This window comes from Mastigoproctus giganteus, chromosome 6, assembly GCF_048544385.1.
Source record: "Mastigoproctus giganteus isolate SK-2022 chromosome 6, ASM4854438v1, whole genome shotgun sequence".
NCBI classification, from domain to species: domain Eukaryota; kingdom Metazoa; phylum Arthropoda; class Arachnida; order Uropygi; family Thelyphonidae; genus Mastigoproctus; species Mastigoproctus giganteus.
Genome location: NC_143580.1, coordinates 162,554,856 through 162,577,229, shown reverse-complemented (window position 1 = coordinate 162,577,229; position 22,374 = coordinate 162,554,856). Strand labels below are relative to the sequence as shown.

Genomic DNA, 22,374 nt, shown 5'->3' with positions numbered 1-22,374 from the left:
TTCTTTGCATCTTTTCCCAAAGATTTCTCATAAATTTTCCTTTGCTTGCCTGACCTCCTTTGCAAATTGATTACGGACTAGCTCATATCTACCATAGGCTTGTGTCACCTGATAATTTATATGTATATATTTATATTTATATTTTCTTCTCTGCCAAGAGTCTCATTAGCACATCTGACATCCATTTGGGGGTAAACGTTGAACAGTATTTCGTAGTTGGTATGAAAAACCTAGTAACTTCCAAGATTAATTCCTTGAATGCTTCCCATTTAGAATTTGCTCTTGGTAACATCATCATCAATTCGTCCTACTGTATAGAATTTAAAAAAAACTGCTTGACACCACTGTAGTCACCTTTACGAAAGCTAAAACCCTTCCCTTTAACCCTGATGTCAGTTACATCTTTAAGTAAATCCCACATCAGTACACTGTGATCATTGCCACCTAATGGTTCCTTTATCTGCAAATTCTTAATGCATGGATAATCACTGCTGATAATCAAATGAAGAGTATTACTCCATTTGGTTGCCTCTTGAACATGCTGCTGTAGAAAACAATCATCCAGTAAATCCACAAAAGCCTTGCTAGTGTGCGAGTGATCAACCCACAAGTTCCAGTCAATATCTGGAAAGAAAATCCCCCCCATAAGACATTCTGATTTACTGGCCCAATCTATTTCTCTGTATAGCTCTACAATGTAGTCATCAGAGTCATTAGGTATATAACACACTCCTACCTTTATTTTCGCTTTCCCAGTGCATATTTCACACCAAACTTACCCAACACTGCACTGCTAATCCATGTCAACCAGATGCACTGCCTTAGATTTTGTGTTTCTTAACTAACAGCATGAAGTCTTCTCCGTTCCTATCCTGTCTATCCTTTCTGTACACACTGTAGTCCCTAAATTCCAATTCTGCATTCCGTATATCTGTGTGACACCACATCATTGATATCCCAACAATATCTGCTTTTGATGTCTTGACCAGCACTTCAAGTTCAAATTTATTTACTATACACCTAGTATTTGTATATAATATTGGTGTAAATACACCATAGAAAACTCTTAAACGAAAAAAACTACGTTTAGTTTGAAGGGGCATCATTTTATCTGTATCTCCTATTGCGCTCCTCCTTCCCAACGTGTCGCCATGTATTGCACTACCTCGAATAAGTAACGCTTCACCAAAAGAGAAGACAAAAGGTGAAGCTTTACTTATTCGAGGTAGTGCAATACATGGCAACTCGTTGTGAAGGAGGAGCACAATATGAGATACAGATAAAATGATGCCCCTTCAAACTAGAAACATAGTTTTTTCGTTTAAGATTTTCTATGGTGTATTTACACCAATATTATATAGAATATTTACACACTTAAACATATGATGCATTATTGCATCAATTTTCATGTTGACTCCCAGCAGTTCTTGAAATCCCCGGCAACTTGCATTCCATGCTACTGGTCATTCCTATAGAACCAGTGCAAGAATCACTTCCGCATGCAGCTACTGTTAATCAATTAGTTTATGTATCCCTCCAAGCTAGCAGTTTTCTGTCCCAACTAACATTGCCTCGATAGCATCAGCAAATATTCTTGCACCCTTTCTATTTAAGTGTATCCCATCCCTGTAGAAGCAATCTCTCCTATTAAGAAGCACAGACCACACTAGAAAACATTCTACCCCACAAGCCTTGCACAATCTCTCCAGGATCGAATTGATTAGCAAGACTCTCACATCATACATTCCATCCTATTGTGCCTGGGCAGAATTGTGAACATTTTCAAATTTAACCCAAACTCGTGACTTTTTTTCAACATTGACCTGTATCTTAGTATTAGTAATGGCCATGTGGAGCAAGGATGCCTATGGCTAATGCTGCACCAACCAAAAAATAAAATAAAAACTTACATATACTAACATTGTTTACTAATTGTTAAGTAATTCCATAGATCTGCTACATTTAATGTTGTTAGTGCCAACATATACAACAATATCCCCTTTTGTGCCTTTAAAAGATGCTATCTGCTCTACAACAACCTCAACATTTGCCTTTGGCAGACATACCCTGGTTCTATTCCACCTGTCCTTTTTGCACAATATATTTCCTGTTTCCCTGACAAAGATTTCCAAGTGATTAGTGGAGTTGGGAGAGCAGTTGAGACAATAGATGAATTCGACAGAATGAGGTAGAGAGATTTTAAGCCAGAGAAGATCGAAAAGAGGAGATTCCAAATTACCAAGTCTCTGACATGGAATATCGTAATGAACATATGCACAAGTACCACCTTTGAAGAGAAAGAAATCATACAGTAATTAATTTGGGCAACTGAAGTGAGCAATGGTTGAATCAACTGATAAATGAGATTCTGTCAGAAAAAGTACATGGGGTTTGGCAGACTGTAAGGGGAAATGGATATCATTAAGATTAGAACTGAGACCAGGTACATTTAGGAATTCAACTAGGAAATGTTTGGGAGGTTTGGATCTTTTTGCAGATAAGTTTGCTCTATTAAGTTGACAAATCATTCATGGTATATACAATAGTAATAAAAAGTGGGGGGGGGGGGGACATGCTGTATGAAGTAATGAAATTTCTGGATATGGCACACATATGGTAAGAATATACCCAGATACAATGCCCCTGTATACACACTACTCGGACTCCCTCCAGTCACTACCTGGCAGAGTAGAGGTAGCAGGATTATACACTAGCTGATTGAGGAGCCTTCTAGAGAGTTACCAATAGGTTCAATCCGGTGTACTAACTAGCAGCCAGCATGTGAACACAGTTTTAGAGCTGTACTCTCGAAATGTAAGGAAGTTTGGATCTCGCCATGGTGGTCATCATAACCTCAAAAGACCTCAGTCATACTGCATGACAGAAGAGATGGGGAAGCGTTGACCAGAACTTAGCTCTGGAGACTAAACACGGGTTCCATCACTTCAAGCCTCCAATAAGGAAAGTGGTGGTATTGCATCGGTTGACGAGAGTCATCTACCACCTAGACTTATTAAATGGTTTATTTTGCAGTTGTAATTCCTTTGATTGTTTTCACATCACAAAAACTGCGCAAGATTGAAATATCATCTATGCATAGATGAACTGAAAACGTTGTGGTAATATGTGAGTTACAGTAATTATCTAAGCTGCTAACAGCACAGCCCTTTAAAAAAGAGAAAGAAAGAAAGAAAAGCACTAGCAGTTTCTCTGATGATCACTCATGTCAGGCTTGCATAATTCCACAGTGACATTCCTTATCAGGGACTTCTTAAGCTGTAATCTCCTTATTCTCCAAAATTCCCTAGCCATTTCCAACGACAACCCAAATCAACAAATTAAAATCTCAAAGAATTTGTTTCCTTGAAACTTATTATAATAAGAAACTGTACAGGGAAATAGAGTGGGCCAGTAAATCAGAGAGTCTTATAATGGGAGATTTTAATTTCCCAGATATTGACTGGAGTTTGGGGGCTGGTCACTCACACACTAGCAAGGCTTTTGTGAATTTATTGGATGATTGTTTTCTACATCAGCATGTTCGGGAGGCAACTAGAGGGAGGAATACTCTTGATTTGATTATCAGCAGTGATTCTTCATGCATTAAGAATCTGCAGATAAATGAACCACTAGGTGGCAGTGATCACAGTGTGCTGAAGTGGGAGTTACTCAAAGAGGTAACTACCATTAGGGGTAAAGGGAAGGGTTATTGCTTTCGTAAAGGCGACTACGATGGACTGAGACAGTATTTAAATTCTATACAGTGGGACCAACTGATGATGTTACCAACAGCAAATGCAAAATGGGAAGCATTCAAAGAACTTATCTTGGAAGCTACTAGGCTTTACATACCAACTAAGAAATATTGTTCAAGGTTTAGGCCTAAATGGATGTCAGATGAACTGTTGAGGCATATGGCAGAGAAGAAACATGCATGGGATACATACAAATTAACACATGACACAGAAGCCTATGATAGATACAAGTTGATCTGTAACCAAGTTACAAAGGAGGTTAGGCAGGCGAAGGCAGAGTACGAGAAATCTTTGGCAAGGGATGCAAAGAAAAACAGCAAAGAATTCTTTACTTATGTAAACTCTAGAAGGAAGGGGATGAATCAAATTGGTCCACTTGATATCGATGGGTCAACTGTTGATGATCCTGCTCAAATAGCTAACAAACTAAATGAATATTTTGCATCGACATTCACACATGAGGAGTTATTTAGCGAGGGGAAAGCCAGGGGTGTATTCAACTCTAGCAGTAAGCTAGAGAATCTTGTAATAACTGAGAGCAAAGTGGAGGAGAAACTGTTGAACATAAACACAAGAAAGGCACCTGGGGTGGATGGGATCTATCCAGTTATATTAAAGGAGGCAGCAGAGGAAGTAAGCAAACCCTTAGCCATAATTATGAGAGCTTCCTTGGACTCAGGGGAGGTACCCACAGACTGGAGATGTGCAAATGTGACCCCAATTCACAAAGGAGGATCAAAGGCTGACACAAGCAATTTTGACCTGCGAGTTTAACTTCTGTTCCAGGAAAATTAATGGAGGCACTAGTTAAAGAAGCACTCCAGGATCATTTAGACAAGACTTCAGTTATAGCTCGGACACAGCATGGTTTTGTTAAGGGGAAGTCTTGCCTGACCAATTTGATTGGATACTATGATGCAGTCAAAAAGGAACTGGATGCAGGGAACAGCTTTGATATTATATACTTGGATCTTAGAAAGGCTTTTGATACTGTTGCACATGGAAGACTGCTGCACAAATTGGAGCAGTGTGACATTGGAGGCAAATTGCTGCTGTGGATAAAGGGGTGGTTGAGGGGGAGAAGACAGAGAGTGGTAATCAATGGACACTGCTCATCGTGGACTAATGTTATTAGTGGAGTCCCTCAGGGGTCAGTGTTGGGTCCATTATTGTTTTCTGTATTCATAAATGATATTGATGATGGTATATCAAGCTTAATGTCGAAGTTTGCAGACGATACAAAGGTAGGCAGGGTTGTCAAGGACACTACTGACACTATGCTGCTGCAACAGGATCTGGAAAGGTTGAGCAGATGGTCTGAGAGGTGGCAAATGAAGTTTAACATTGACAAATGTAAAGTACTACACATGGGAAACAGCAACCCCAGAGCAACGTATCAACTCTGTGGTACTACACTGACAGTGGTAGAGAATGAAAGGGACCTGGGGGTGGTTGTGCAGGCAGATATGAAGTTCTCTGAGCAGTGCAGACGGGATGCAAGAGTAGCTCATGGTGTATTGTCAATGATATATAGGAATTTTTCTAACAGGGATAAGGAGGTGATTATTCCCTTGTATAAGGCAATGGTCAGGCCACACCTAGAGTATTGTATACAGGTCTGGAGGCCTCATTTCAAGAAGGATGCAGAGCTGCTGGAACAAGTACAGAGAAGGGCAACAAGATTAGTGAATGGAACAAAGGGGTGCTCTTACGAAGAAAGGCTTAAGTTTTGCAAATTACAGTGTCTGGAGACTAGGCACCAGCAAGGTGATCTGATAGGTGTATAAAGCATTGAATGGTTTGAGCATGCTCAATGCTGATGGGATTCTTCCTCTCGCTCAGAATAATCACCTGAGAGGGCATAAATTCAAACTGAGGAAAGACAGATGTAGGATAGACAAGCGGAAATTTGCCTTTAGCCAGCGAGTGGTTGGTTGGTGGAACAGACTTCCATCCCTTGTCGTGGAAGTTGATAGCCTAAATAAGTTTAAGGCTCAGCTGGACAGGTATTTTGAACCAACAGAGGGGTGAAGTGGAAGTGGTTTTTTTTTTTTTTTTTTGGCTGATGCTGCATAAGCTTGCTTTCTTGCATCAAATGCCTCTACTAATGCTAATTATTCTATAGTGTAAATTTCCTAGCAGTGAAGTAAATTTTAATGCTCATAATTCTATAACTTTAAATTCTAGTTGCACAGACCTGAATATTTGAATGGAGATAGTAAGGTTTTTGTTATTACCAATGACCAAACACATCTCACACATTTATCTATTAGAACAAGAAACAATACTTATCACCTGACAATCTGCCTTTTCATCATCAAAAAACCCTCAAAGTGCACCAAAGCCAGGGCCGTACTTACAAATAGGTGCATGAGATGCTAGCTTTGGGCCTCACAATAGAGTGGGCCTCTGTAATCTCAAAATTTTTAAAGCGATTTCTTTATTAATGCCCTAATTTAAACTAGGGTCCACTTGTACCTACCGTGTAAACAGAGACTGGTGAAATTTACTGAAAGTGTGGATGACTCATTTCTCCAAGAGAACAGATTAATTTCCAGAATAAAGGAAAATTGCTCCCTCCTAATTCTCCAATATGGTGTAACAGGCTGACCACGGTGTATTATCTACATTGAGAAAAAAAATCTTTAATCTTTTCAACTGGCTATGAACACAAGAAAGCAGTTGACCAGCACAACTTCTTGGAACAGTATGTGGGAGAGGCGGTTGTAAATAGGTTACTAACACCACTTGGGGAAAGTTAATCCTTTTGGATATTAATTGGTGCTTTCTACAGCAGCATCTCTACTGCCTAAAGGCCAGAGATATGAACAATGCATACCCAGGTCTTCCGAAATTTGTTTGTTATATGGAAATTTTATTCATTCTAACTTCTACAGAAACTAATTTAATTGGACCACCCATGGATTTGAGAATCTATATAAGCCAAGACCTGAAAATTTGTAACATTTAGTTTAACTGTTGATACGTCAAGTTAAAGCATGATAAGGAGAGTGCACGCACTGAAGCATGGTCGCATTAAAGCTATGGCCAATCCGGCCATGCCGGGGGAATCTCATTTTGAGTGTTAATATTTTCTAAAGTAGTGCTAAAAATTTCTAATAATAATAGTTTATATATATATTAAAGCGGCCTCAAATTTAAATATGGCCGGGGGGCCCATTTTTTCCTTAATCCAGCCCTGCTCTGAAGTAAATACAGATATGTTTCTATCTTTCTGAAAGTAGTGTTGTAGTTTAATAAATTTTGATTCTGTTGTAATAGAAAATTTACATATCACATCTATGTAATGTTTCGTCATCTATTGTGCTGTGGTATATGTTTCCCTTATTGAAAGCTTTTTGTTTTCTCGCTCTTAAAATATGAATTGATTCAAGTGTTAATTTTTTATATTGAATCAATATCATTATCAGTTATATTACTATAATCTCATTTGAATTAAAAATTTGAAATTGTTATTAAACAACAAATTAAATGAAGCAGTAATTAAGACAATGATATATTAATATTTAAAGAAGCGTTAATTATAATAGGAGCAACTATGCCAAAGAAGAAAATGTTCCAAATATTGAGTATATGTACATTATTATTAATGATGGTCTTATTAATGAAAGTACTGTTCAGAATATAAAGTAAGTTAAAATAATTAGTTTGAAAAAATAAAATAAGATTATTACTATATATAATACAAAATGGAAACAGAAAACAAGAGTACCCTTCCTTTCCTGGATATCCTGTTGAAAAGAAAACCCACAGATCTACATATGGAAATTTACAGGAAGCCCACTGGACACTGGAATCATACTAAACTACAAATTCTGCCATCCTTTCGCTACTAAAATTGGCATTCCAAAGTCCTTCATCCTAAGAGCTTACACAATTTGTAATGAAGATAATCTACAACAGGAACTACAAACAATAACTAGGCATGCCATGAAGAATGGATTTCTTCTACATGTCATCAACATAAAGCCATAAAAGGCACCTCCAAGTCCATCACACAACTCCAACCCAACAGTGACAGAGGAACCTCCATATGTATATTGTGTATACCACAATATACACAATATTGTGTATACCACAATATACAATATACATCAGGCAGCACTAAAATATCTAAAGAAGCCAGGAAATTTGGTATCTTCACTCTTTTCCCAAGTTCATCCTTCAAGCTGATCATAAAACAGTCCAACAATCCTAAAGGTCTTATCTATAAATTGGATTATAGGTATGGGGGTACATATATAGGTGGGTCATACAGACATCTACAATGCAGAATCAAGGAGCACAAAAAAAAAAAAAAAAAAAAAAAAAAGATATGGAAGAATTCCAAAGTCTGACATAGTCCTCTACACTTTCCAATGTGATGATACCTGGGATTTCAAAAATACGAGAATCCTTTCTACAGATAGGCAAAACAACAGAAGGAAATTCAAAGAAGCCTTTCTCATAAAAATGCTTGGACCTCAGCAATCAATAGAAAACAAAGAGTCGAGTTCGACCTACAATACTTTCACCTTTTTAATAAGAAAATAGAAGAAATGAGGAATCCTGGAAAGAAAATAAGCAATAGGCTATTTGTTTGAAGGAGTAGCCCACATACATCCCCTTCCAGACCACCAGAAAAAGAACCAGCCTGCACACCAAACCTGAACTCCGGATCCAGAGTAAGAGAGCAAAGGTTGTGCCAGGATTCCACTACAAAAGAACCTCCGATCTAAGATAGAATACGTGGCACAATCCTATTGGCTATTGGAATTAAATCCCCACCTATATATTTACAGCTGGCAACCTCTTGCCTGTATACACATCAGATTTCTGGGAGCATCGGCAAGAGGAGTCTGTCAGCAGCTAAGAATTTAATCTCTGTATTTACCTAATTTAATATCTGGTTTTATTGTTAACAATTATCCAAACTTAGAATTGTTTATTTGCAAATTGTAATTCGTAATATTCGTAATTGAATTCAAATCTGTAAACCTTTCCATTTTTTGTTCCCGCACAGCACAGTCTGATATATATCACTAACATTACCTTTACCTTAATGTACAGTAGTTTAGGTGAATAGCTTAATAAACAATTTTATTAATTTCACGTGATATTAATTATAGTAATAATCTTAATGGAAAACAATCATGTAATGTCCTTCCCTAACTATATTAAAATAAAATAATTATTTTTTTAGTTAGTCCTTAATAATGCAGCGAAAATATGAATCTGGAGCATCTAAACAAAAAAAAAAAAAAAAAAAAAAAAAGGAAAGATGAAATTTGAAAACCAAAAAATGCTCTACTGCCTTTTCTGCACGTAGCAAAAAATACAAGTGGAAGAACGGGAGAAGAAGTAATGACCAAAGAAGAGACTGAGATACAGGGTAAATAAAATATACAATCAATAGGAAATGAAGAGTTAATGAAATGAAATGAGTGACGATGAAAATTTTAAAGTTTAAATGAACCATTATGTGGTACTGTGTATCCAATCGATATCACAAAGTGGCCTGTGGAAATTAATGAATGTTTCAGAGAACTTGTTGTTGTTGTTGTGTTTGGATTTTTCTGGTGCAAAGGCTACTTAGGCCATATTGCACCTATCATAGTAGTTAGTACTAATTTTATTGACTTCTATGGAAGCAGCTAGAAATGGTTATATAAACCTATTCGTTTCAGAAAGGAAAAAAATTCTGTAAGGTTTGAATTTTCGCCTATGATATGACGAAGTGACAATTCTTGTAAGTTTGACAGAGAAGTGAATGAAAGTAGATGGGAGTTGTTATGCAAGGTGCATTCCAGGAGTATGTGTTTTACTGTGAGTGGCCTGTGGCAATGTGAACACTGTGGAGGGTCATTACCTGATAACAGAAATAGATGGGTCAAATGGGTGTGGCCTATTCGGGCTCTGGCCAGGACAACCTCTTCTTGTCTGTTTGTGTGAAAATTGGAGGCCCATAATTGGGGTATAGGTTTAATTTCAAGGAGTTTGTTATGCATCTGCGTTTGCCACTGTAGTGTCCATCGTTCCTTACATATATTTCGAATATGGATTTTGTAGTCACTGAGTGGGACCAGAAAATTCATTGCGGATGTGCTGGATGGATGCTTGGCAGCATCATCTGCAATTTCGTTTCCTGGTATTCCAGTATGGCCTGGGATCCAGCAGAAGACAATGCTTAGCCGATGATCTCGGAGACGAATCAACTCTGATCTGATTTGCTGTAGTAACGGATGAGTAGATGGGGAAATCTTTTGCATTGCTAATAAGGCACTTTGCGAGTCTGTGTAGATTATGCTCTTTTCGATTGAGAGATGGAAAATGATTTCCAGAGCAAGCTTTATGGCATATAATTCAGTGGTGTAACTACTGCATTCTGTTGGAAGTGACACAGAAGTGATAGTGTCATGGAATACCACTGCTGCACCTGATCCATTCTCGGACTTTGAACCGTCAGTATATATTTTCGCGAAGTCGGGATAACATTGTAGATGTGCAATGTGGAGTTGCTGGATGTTAGTACTCGTTAAAGAGTGTTTCCCCCATTGGTGGAAATAATTATCACAACACGGCATGATGACAGACCATGGAGGAACGTAATCTATAGGTTCTTGGTGGACTTTGAGTTGTATGTTCCAGTTTTCTGCTAGTTCCATTAACCTAATACCTGCAGGCCTAATTGCTTGTGGTTTGTTTCTATAAAAGGTCTTGAGTGGCGGATCATTAAATATTGACCAATTGGGATGGGTCGACTGGCTTTGGACCTTGGTTGCGTAGTTCAGTAATAACATCTTTCTTCTGATGTTTAGAGGAGCTTCGTAGGCTTCCACATAAAGACTTTGCACTGGTGATGTTCTGAACGCACCTAAAGCTATTCTTAGAGCTGAATGTTGAATAGGGTTCAGACGAGATAAGGTACTTTCCCTAGCAGAATCGAAGACAGGTGCGCCATAGTCCAGACGAGATCTAATTATGGATCTATATAAGTGAAGCAAGGTGTAACGATCTACTCCCCAGGTTGTTGCTGATAAGGCTCTGAGTATGTTCATTTTCTTTTGGCAAGCTGTCCGGAGATGTTCAATGTGTTTATGATAGTTTAACTTACTGTCAAAAATTAAGCCAAGCAGACGAATACTATTCGCAATTGGAATAAGATGGTTATCTAAGTGGAGTTCAGGATCAGGATGCATTTTACGCATGGTGCAGAAATGAATGGCAGTAGATTTCTGGCTGGATAGTCTGTAACCGTTTTGTGTCATCCAAATCTGGATCTGATTTATTGATATCTGCAATTGTCTCTCAATGTAGTTCATGTTTTGAGAGTGGCAGGAGATTGTTAGATCATCGGCATAAAGATATGAGTCTACTGTTTTCGGAATAATTTCAGTTAAGTGATTAATTCTAATTGCGAACAGAGTAGCGCTGAGAACGGACCCTTGAGGGATTCCTTCTTCCTGAACAAACTTTTTAGAGAGAGTTCCCCGGTAACGAACTTGAAAGGATCTTTGTTCTAAAAAATTTTGGATGAAATATGGCAAATTTCCTCTCAGGCCAAGAGAATGTAGATCCTTTAAAATGCCAAAACGCCATGTGGTGTCAAAAGCTTTTTCAATATCCAGACAGACCATAACGAGATGCTCCTTTTTGATGAATGCATTTCTGATATTTGCTTCGGCTTTAATCATAAGGTCCAATGATGATCGATTTTTTCTGAATCCAAATTGATTGTTATTGATTAACTTTTGGGACTCAAGATACCAAGTCAGGCGGCTGTGAATCATTTTTTCGAGGGTTTTGCTCAGACAGCTGGTAAGTGAAATTGGTCTGTAGTTTTGAGGAACAGAATAGTCTTTACCAGGTTTTGGGATTGCCAGAACGTAGGAATGACACCAGGAGCTTGGGTATGTATGTTCAGTGAATATTCGATTGAGGAAGAACAGCAGTGATGACTGTGACTTTGTATTTAAATTTTTAAGCATTATATAAAATATCCCATCAGGGCCAGCAGCGCTATTCCTTGTGTTGGTAAGAGCATGTTGAAGTGAAGTTCAACCATGGTAAATGGTTGATTATATTTTAGTGCACATCTGTCAGTGAAATTCAGTTTGGATTTTTCAGTTACACCTTTAATTTTTTGAAACGATTGGTCATAAGAAGTTGAAGAGGACAACTGGGAAAATACAGATCCTAGTGCATTAGCGATTTCTGCAGGAGTAGAGAGCTCCTGTCCATTCCAGTTAATTAGTGGAGTAGATGTTGGAGGAATTTTGCCATTTAACAATTTTATCTTATTCCAGATCAGTCTGATGTCTGTATTTTTATTAACTGAGGAAGCGAATTTAATCCAAGATTCTTTTTTTGCTTTCCGTCTGATATAACGGGCTCTTGCTCTAAGTCGCTTATAATTGGAAGTGGTTGGATGTTTGTGGAATTGATTCCAGGCTTTGTTTTTCTCTTTTTTTGCATTGTTGCACTCTTCGTTCCACCAATAATTTAATTTTCGCTTTTTCCTGACTTGGTATTGTGGAATTGCAGCGGTTGCAGCTGTTAGAATTTGGTTTGTAATATGTTCAGTAACATGGTTGATAGAAGAACACTGTATGATATGGTTGTCGAACGAGACAAGCGTGCTATATTTTATCCAGTCAGCCTTTGGAAATTTCCATTTTAGTGGACTGTCTGTTGGTAATGAACAGGAAGTTTGAACTTTGCATATTATTGGGAAATGATCGCTGTTGTGAGGGTCGTTAAGAGTTGCCCACTGAATACTTGGATAGAGCACTGGAGAGCAAATGGAAAGGTCTATTACAGAGGTTGATCCGGTAGGAAAATGAACATAGGTAGGAGAGCCAGTATTTAACAACGTTAGATCCTGTCTATCTATTAACGTTTCAACAAGTTTTCCACGCCTGTCTAAGCTGGATGAACCCCATAATGGGTGGTGAGCATTAAAGTCACCTAGTAGACAGAAGGGAACTGGTAGTTGCAACACAAGACTTTCGATTTCCTGAATAGAATATGAACGATTAGGTGGAAGATAAATTGAGACCAATGTAACGGTAATTCCAATTACTATGCGTGCGGCAACAGCTTCTAAAGAGGTTTGCAATGGAATGCATCTGGAAGGAACTCTTGAGTCCAACAGGATGGCTACTCCTCCATGAGCACTATTAGTGTCAGATCTATCTTGTCTGTAGATGGTGTAATTTTTGACTGTAGTGGAAACTAGGGGTGTCAAGTTGGTTTCCTGTAGGCACATAGCTACAGGATTGAAGCAGTGAATTAGTTCATTGATATCATCGATGTTGCTGCGAAAGCCTCTACAATTCCATTGAATGATGTGTTCCATTATTTGGTTTTGTTCGTGGAAGATGTATCCGACTGCTTTTTATAAGTTGATTGTTTATGACGGTCCGGTTTTGGTTTTTCTTTTCGGGGAAAGGTGGGACGTCCCGATTCATTGCTATCGTCCATATCATCTTCTGCGTGTATTTCAAGCAGTTCTTCTTGACAGATAGAATCAACTGTATCCATGCTTGTTAGACCTGATACTTTCGTCTCAGCAGAGTAAGATCTTTGCAAATTTTCTGCTGCCTGACGATGCGGAAGTCTCTGGGTTGGAATTGTGAGTGGGGTGTTATTGCTTTGGTCTATTGAATTTGGTTTAGATGGATGCTCGATCAAGAGTACTGATCGTGCCCAGTCTGATATTGATGTTTTTGGAGAGATGGATACTTCCGTCTGACATGCCACTGATTCTTGTCTGAGAGTCGTTGAAGCATAAGTGCGTTTTGGCATACTTAAGTTGATCTGTTTTTTCGCTTCTTGGTAAGAGACTTTATTTTCAATTTTATATTTTTGTATTTTTTTCCCTATCTTCCATAGTTCACATTCTTTCGAGTAGGCTGGATGTTTGCCACTACAATTAGGACACTGTGGTGTTGGAGCTTTGCATTCTGCTTGCATGTGATTCTTGCAGCTGCAGTTTGGACATATGGCATCTCCACGGCATGCTGTCTGAGAATGGCCGAACTTTTGACATTTAAAGCATCTGAGCGGATTTGGGATATATGGCCTAATGCGGCAATTCAAGTAACCTGCTTTGACAGAACCCGGTAGATTTGGAGTACTGAAAGTCAAGATTATGTTTCGCGTGGGAGTTAAGTTGCCGTCTTTTCTGATCATGATACGTTTTGCATGAGTCACATTTTGATCTTTTAGCTCCTGGACAATTTCTTCCTCAGAAACATATAATAGATCCCATTCGGAGATCACTCCTTTGGAAGAATTTAGTGTGTTGTGTGGGGTAACCTGAATTGGTATTCCGCTTAAAGAAGTAAGTTGCAGTAGTAATTCAGAATGTCTTGAGTACGATGTCTCTACTAGTAGATCTCCTGATTTTTTTTTTTTTTTTTATGAGAACCCCAAACACGAGAGGTATTAAACCTATAGTACTTAGTACCGTGCTTGGGTTAGATTGGAGACGTTTAACCATTTTTGGCGAACCTGCAGCGTTTTCTAGGCATCTCTGTATGATGAAAGGTGAGAGCTTGCTCACAGGTTGGGATGACAAAGAGTGTATTATGAGGAAAGCTGGAGATTCCTGTTTCCTAGTGTCCTTTTTTTGTCTCTTTGAAAGAGGGAAGTCATTGTCGGTGTCATTGTCGTGTTCATGTTGAGAGCACTTCGGCTCTAAACGTGGAAATTCACTTATTTCCATCTTTGCTCCTTTTCGCCCAGAGGGTTGGTTTTTCCCCCAGGTTACCGGCCCCGCCACGTGGAGGCAGGAGCGGTGCCACCAGTGACCAAGCGGTTGTTTAAGTTAGTGGATTTGGTTAGTGATATATATATATAAAGAATATGCAAAGAAAGGTGGATTGCCTTTCTGGGTTCTTACTTTTGACTTTTAAAGCACAGAACCACTTGAAGTAAATGAAATAACAGCCGCACTGGAAAATAAAGAAACTATATCACTTTGGAGATCACTCTATAATCACTGGAAGAAAATCGCTTGTCACAATCGCTTGGCACTCGGGGCCTCAGAGAACTTCTTTTTTAATAAATGTGCCCAGAAATTTTGGAAAAATTGAAAATTTAAAACAATGCATAAGGACAGTGACTAACTTTATTATAGAAATATTGATATGAATGGAACAAAGGGAAAATGTGAGTGGCTAATATTTTCCGATACCCGCGAATCTGTTTACTGTTTCGTGCAAAAATTATTTTCAAATTCAAATCATAAATTTATAACCACTGGAAAAATATTTCTAGGTCTTTACATGTGGACGAAAATTCACCAGATCACATTAATGCTACATGTGTTCATTTTAAGAGACGTTCAATTTTAGGTCAATATTAACACAGAACTAATGAAACAAATTCAGTCTGAAGAAAATTATTAGCGAGATATTTTGAAATGAATTATTGCTACTGTTCAGCTTTTGAGTAAACTTGGTAGGATTTAGGGTTTAATTTATATGGAACATAGTGGTAATTACCTAAATTGCCTAGAATACGAGTAAATTTGATAATTTTTAAGAAATCACAGAGATGTATGCTAATTGTGGACCTGGGAAAACCAATTACATTTCACATAAAACCTGTGATGAATTTATAGAATCGATGGCAGAAAAAGTTGAAAAGGTAATAGTTTCTGAGATTTGGGAAGCAAAATATTTTTCTATTATTTTTGATTCAACCCCTGACATTAGCCACATTGATCCAGTAGTGATTATTATAAGGTACATGTCACAAAATGATATCATCAATGAACAATTTTTAGGTTTCCTTCCTATAGAACACCACAATGCTGAATATATAGAAAACACTATTTTAAGAAGGTTAGGAGATGTATCAATTGATATTATAAACTGCAGAGGGCAAAGTTACAACAATACTTCAAATATGGCAGGAAAGTATTCACGAGTCCAAGCCAGATTGAAGCAACATAGTTCTACTGCATTTTATATACCGTGTACTAGCCACTCTAAATTTAATTGGAACTAATGCAGCAGAATCTTATTGTACTGCAGCCCATTTTTTCCACTTTATACAAAATTTATATAATTTTTTTTCTGCTTCTCCAAGAAGATGGAAGGTCTTAAATCAATAATTAAATTTGCCAATACTTAAAAATTTAAGTGACACAAGATGGTCTGCTAGGGCTGATGCTATCTCAGCTCTTCTTGATTTAATAAAAGAAGCCTTAATTTATTAACAACTGAACATGAAATATCAGCAGCACATCTAGAATGTATTAAATTAATAAAAAAAAAAAAAAAAAAAAATTGTTGAGTATGAAACTGCATTACTTACTGTCCTCTGGGATAAAATATTAAATAAAACAAATAAATCGTTACAAGATCCTGAAATAAATTTACTGCATGGTTCTGATCTTTTGAAATCATTACATGGATATATTTTGCATATTAGAAACAATTCTAATATTGTTGGAAGCAAAGGTAAATTATTAACTAATGAATGGCAATACAAATATATATATATATATATATAAAAAAGCCAAATTAAAAAAAGAAAAACTATGTGCGACGAAACAAGGTATAATGAAGTAATTTTAGAAAGGAAAGAACTGCTTATTATCGATACATTCAATGTTGTTTGTGATAGATTAATTGCTAAAATAAATAGACAAACAGAAGTATACAACAATATTTTAGATACTTTTAAAATATTTATTTCTTGATTTAGATGAAAACTGAATTCCACACTAATATCGATAAATTAAATAAATCATATATAAAAATGACATTGACTCGGATAAGTTTAAAGATGAAGTTATCCGATTTTTACTGTTTATTAAAGGAGAAAATATTGGCACAAATATGAATGAAATGCATAATATCATTAATAATGGACTAAGATCTACATTTTTCAACATATAAACATAGAAACAATATTAAAAATATTTTTAACAATGCCTTTAGTAATGCAAGTGGGGAACAGTCATTTTCTGTTATCAGATGAGTAAAAAACTGAAGAATAGTTTAATTCAAGATAAAATGAGCAATTTGTCAATTGTTATTTATTCAATCTGAACTAGTAAATAGCATTAATTACGATGATTTAATAGATATCCTTGCCAGGATAAAGCAAGGAAAAAAATATTTATGCAAACAAATTGTATGAACTCATAATATTGCATTGCTATTTTACAATGTACCTGCTATTATTTACTGCTGACAAACAAGATGTGAATGTTTTTACATTTTTGTAACACAATTTTTGAAATAAAATTAGTAATTACATGTTGTACTTACCTGTGTATCGTACTTTATTGTTGTTGGGCTCCCCCATAGCTCGGTGTAGGCGGCCTGGGTTCGATTCCAGTGGTGGCCCAAATTTATGGTGTTCACCCAGCATCATGATGTGAAAGGGCAGTCGATGCTGGTCATGAAACACGGCGATGGAAGTCGATTCGCTGACCCGCCAAAGCCGTGTGGCTGGTCATCATACCCTCATGGGCTGTTGCGACACAGAGTTTAGTCCAGTACTGTTCTTTATATTTTGCCGTATACAACGTTTGTGTTTAAACCAATCAGTAAAAATATTTTTTTTTTTCTGATTATATTATATATGCATTTTTTTTCTTCTTCTTTTTTTATTTATTTTTTTTTTTTTTGACTCTGGTATGTTAAGAGAATATAAACAGGTGATGCCTGTTTATATTCTCTTATTCTACTAGTCCTTTTCTTTCTGGATGGACTCTTCATAATCATCAATTCTAAAAATATGAATTCCCTCTCTCCATTATCATCCTGTGGCAATTACTTCAAACATTTACAAAGAAATGGTGCAATCTATCAACTGGCAATTCATACATTACTGCAAACAATATGATTGCCAATATGGATTCTATCAATGTCGATCCATTGGCAATAACCTGGCTTAGGTTATTTCCATGGAATTTGTCATCTAATGACAAATTCCATGGAAAAGTTTGGAGAAACTCAAGCATTTGCTCTTGACATTTCTAAAGCTTGAGTTTCTCCAAACTTTTATATTGAATTTGTCATTCGATGAATAACCAAAGCCAGGTTATCACCGTTGGATCAACACTGACAGAATTTACATTGGCAATCATTAATCAAGTGGAAATATGACTTTTAGCATAAAGATCTGTAATGTAAACTTTTACCATATAGACTTTCATTGTTCCACTGCATCCTCATGTAAAGACAAAACTGTCTTATTACATACCACTTTTCCTGAAAATCCTGTTGATGACTTTGTTAAGTCACCACCAACCATGCCAAAAACATTCTACTCAATGCCCCCCCCTCCCCAGTCTTCCAATGCAACAATAGAAGATTTCTGAATAATCTTCCTGCCAGCAACTCGAGGCATTTCTCCACTTATTCTCAAAACCTGTATTAGAGTTTGCTCCTGTTTTGTGTTGTCCTTTTACATTCTTATTACACAGGTGTTTTTTTTTATGCATGGCAATTTGCACATACAGTTAGTCCTTAAAAAGGATGATAAATTTCTCCCTTTTAAGAGTTTTAAAGTAAGGAAGAAATCAGTAAGTGCCAAATGTTATACTATCTTGAAACCTCAGTAACAATCAACTGGTGATACCTTGGCATTATATTACTCATCATTGAAAAAACTGAATGGAAAAGTTTGATGTTTCCAAGACTTGAATGTGTTTCACATAAAGGTCTTCTAAACAAACTTCCATCTTATGGTTTGTCTCCTGATTTTTGCAATTGGAAAGCCAGTTTTCTGACTGCTCTGGCTTTCTATCCTCTTACTTGTCAAAAGATGAGGTTCTAGTCTTTGACATACTCTCTTCATCCTGTATATTAATGGGCTTCTGCCACTAACTGGAAATCCTGTTCATAGTAATAACGATGACAGCACATTACACTGTACTTAAATCACTAAACTGACCTCTTGTTTATTAAATGCAGACGTTCAGCTAATTTCCACTTGGGAGAGTAAAATTAAGTTAACCTTAATCCTGAAAAACCCAATCATTCAGTCTTATTTCTCACAAAAAAATAATTGCAGTTCTCATGACCATCATTAACACCATTCAGATTTCAATCCAAAAGCATATTTTTACTGAGGCCTGACTGAAACTTTAACCTTCCTTGGCATAAGCAAATATTACTTCCTGATCATAAAAAATCTAGGTTCTTCTCTTTCCTACTCAGTTTTATTTTAAACTGCTAACCATTTTGTAGAAATAGATCTGCATCATTATGCAATATTATTCTCACATCAGGAGAATGCCTCCAAAACTACTCTTAAACTCACAGACTATCGAGAAGAGAACTTGTAAGTTGCGGTCGGTGCCATTGGATATTTCCTAATCAAAAATTAACGGTAGTGAAAAGATGCACAAATGTCGGCAAAATATTTAATCATGTGGTAGCTACTTACGTATCAAAATTAAACTTAAAATTCGAATTAAAATCATGAATTAAATTGATCTAAATTGACTTTAATTGATTTAATTTAATTAATGAATTTAATCATGAAAAATGTGTCGATTTTGGGCCCTCTTCCAAATAAACTAAAAGGGGCATCAATTTTAAATCCCCCGCAGCGTTACCACCCAACAATAAAGTCAACCGATCCTTCGCCGCCTTGAAACCAGGCATGTTTCTTTTCTTCTTTCTATATGAAACTTCTTTTAGACATTCATTTCCATGAAAGTCCTGCTTCATCTATGTTATAAACTTGTTGAGAAGTATAACTTACAATATCCCCTCTTCAATAATTTTAACAAGTTCTTTTTTGAAAGTTTCGGTTCCTTGATCTGCACTTCTATTCAACCAGCCCTTACAAGTTTTAAATGGTTCCACATTTTTTTTTAGGTAAGTTTTCTTCAGATCATCATATTGACTAATCTCTCTCTCTCGCTTTTTTTTTTTTTTTTTTTTTGTAATATTAAACTTAACTGAATTCTTCATTGGATATTATCTTCAATAAAATTAGTTAATGTCTTTCCATTTCAATCCTAATAGTCAGCCTAGCCCTAGTTGCTAGCAGTGGAACAATTATAAAAAAACAAAGAATTACTTCATTTTTTTATAATTGTTCTTACAGTTAAAGTTGCAAGTCCTAAATTATGGCACACATCGGTTTGTCGTTGACCGGAATCAATTCGCTTCAAAACGTCTAATTTAATTTTCAAATTCAGTCTTTTTCTTACATTTATAGTCTTTGTACTGTGCAGACGTTGTTGCTTGTTTCTTGTATTCAATCTATCATGTGAACTTCTCTGACCGCTTTGGTCGTCTCTGGGTATAAACAGAAAAATTATTATTTATTTTTCATTCTTATTGGCCATTATTAATTCTTCGCAAATGTAACTGCGTTGGTTGCATTAATTATGATTCAACGTTCAAGTAAACTGCCATTACGCACGATGTCTAATACTGTACTGAGTGATGACTAGACTTCAGATAAATGCATCTAACGCAAATATTACAAGCAATATACTTGATAATTTTTGAAAATGTTGATCTCGGAATTACGTAACAAGTGACTGTACTGCAATTAAATGAGCTTGCGAGAAAATTTCTCAAGTTGGCATGGGAAATGTTTTAATGCCATTTTGCTATTCATTTTCAAGCTATCGACTCCATAAAATGAAACGATTTCATTAAATATGCCAAAAATGCAATCTGTAAAAGAGCATTATAGTGATCTGTCAGATATGGGTTATAATATAAAAACAGCATTATAGCGAATCAGTGTAAAGCGAACCGCGTTATAATGGGGACCTGCTGTATTATTATTTTAAAATAAGTAAAATGGTTATTTCCACTTAACACCTTCATTTTTTTGTTTATTCATTTGCATTTGATTTCATTTTTCTTTGTGATGGCATTAGAAACATAATCATAAAAAAAAAAACATATATATATATATATATATATTTGAAATTCAATCACATTAGAGATGAAAACGAATTCCAAAATTCTGCTTAAATAAAGTATTCAATAATATAATTAACTACGTTAATAGAAAATTAATACTGAAAGTGCATTGTGACTTTCACGTTTGGTCACAGAGTCAGCTTTAATATGTGTAAATGCTGTTTATTTATTATATAGAAAAATTATTGTGGAGGTAATAAAAGATACTAGAAAAGCTATCAGCAAACTGCTTTCCCATCAAACACTGAATCAACCACTTAAACCACCTTTTGTTATGGTCTGTTATATCTTTGTATCGTCTGCTACTCCTATGTCATTTTACCCATGCACTGCATAATCTTATTTACTTTTGGGATATACAATATTAATTTTATGCAGCACTTGTAAATTTGTAAATTGAGTAAATTACAAAACCAAAATATATTTGGTTTGTTGCTGGGGCTTTTCTTCATTTCTTTCAACTATTGTTCAAACATTCCCACTCCATAGCTAGTTATACTAGCTGTTAAACATTGTCAAATGGTATCCAATGGCATAAAGGAATTATTAGCTTTTAACTTTTCATGCAAAAGTGATTTTTATAGGTGATATGAGAGTTTTTTTTAATTTAGACTTCACTGTTTGATCATCACATTTATTTTATACACTGAGTTTTAGCATTTGTCCCTCTACACATTATGTGGATTTGTAATTTCCACTAGAGCAGCTGCATGTGAAAGTGAATTGCAATACTGAAAAAATTTTAACCAGCAGCATAAAAGGATATCTAGTATTTAATGTTTCCCCTATGCAGGATATCACCCCAGGCAATGTTAAAAAATTTAAGCGGTATGGAACTTTCTAATTTCAATCAGAGCTTTTTTTATCTGTCAAAACTTGTGCATGTTTGCTTGTATGCAATATACCCAAATTATCACCATGGCAATTTGTGCATACTAGTAGCACAGGAGGATGCCTAGTACGATGCAGATTTGTGCATGTTTAAATTTTTGAAAAGAACTGCACTTATTTGTTGTTGAATAGGAGCATCATAAGCCTTTAAATGGCTGAATGAACAAGTTGCTCTGCAACTGGCTATGTTTTCCCACTGGCAACTGTTTCTAAGCATAAAATTATATGTTTCAAATGTATTAAAAGTAAATTGTAAGATTACAATACGATAGAGAAATTTGCAAGACCTACTTATTTGGATTTCATACAAATGAGCAGTTCTGTTTTACTGATATTAGTGTTAGAACCTACTGCTTACCAATTTACGAGACAGTTTACCAATTTTTGATGGCACCTCCGTAGCCAGGTGGGAAGGAGCAGCAGTGCGTAGCACACGCTTCTTGATTAGACCGGGGTTCGAGCCTGTCACCACCAAATACGGAGAATGCGGAAAGATCAAGGAATGACCATCGCATCAATGCTCCTATAAAAAAAAACAAAAAAACAACAATTTTCAATCTACTGCTCTTCATCGTTTTGCAGAACATACTGTTGACTGCTTGTATTCTTCATTTACTTCTGTTTGCATTTTGCCATCATTGTTATTGGAATGCTGCTGATTGAGTACGTGTTTTTCAATTACACAGCGTGTAGAGGGAATCAATTTTGTAGGCTTATAAGTTACAGAAATTTGCAAAATGGCCAATTAGCAAAATGCATTTGGATTTCTTCAACATAAGCAGTTTTTGTCATTGCTGCAGTTACAA

The 22,374-nt window shown here is 36.2% G+C and overlaps 1 protein-coding gene across 2 annotated transcripts in view; it reads right to left on the bottom strand.

The window, feature by feature from the left end:
• The window catches only part of emb (exportin-1 emb), a 457,135-nt gene that overhangs the window by 58,166 nt on the left and 376,595 nt on the right, over positions 1–22,374 (bottom strand). The window lies entirely within an intron of this gene.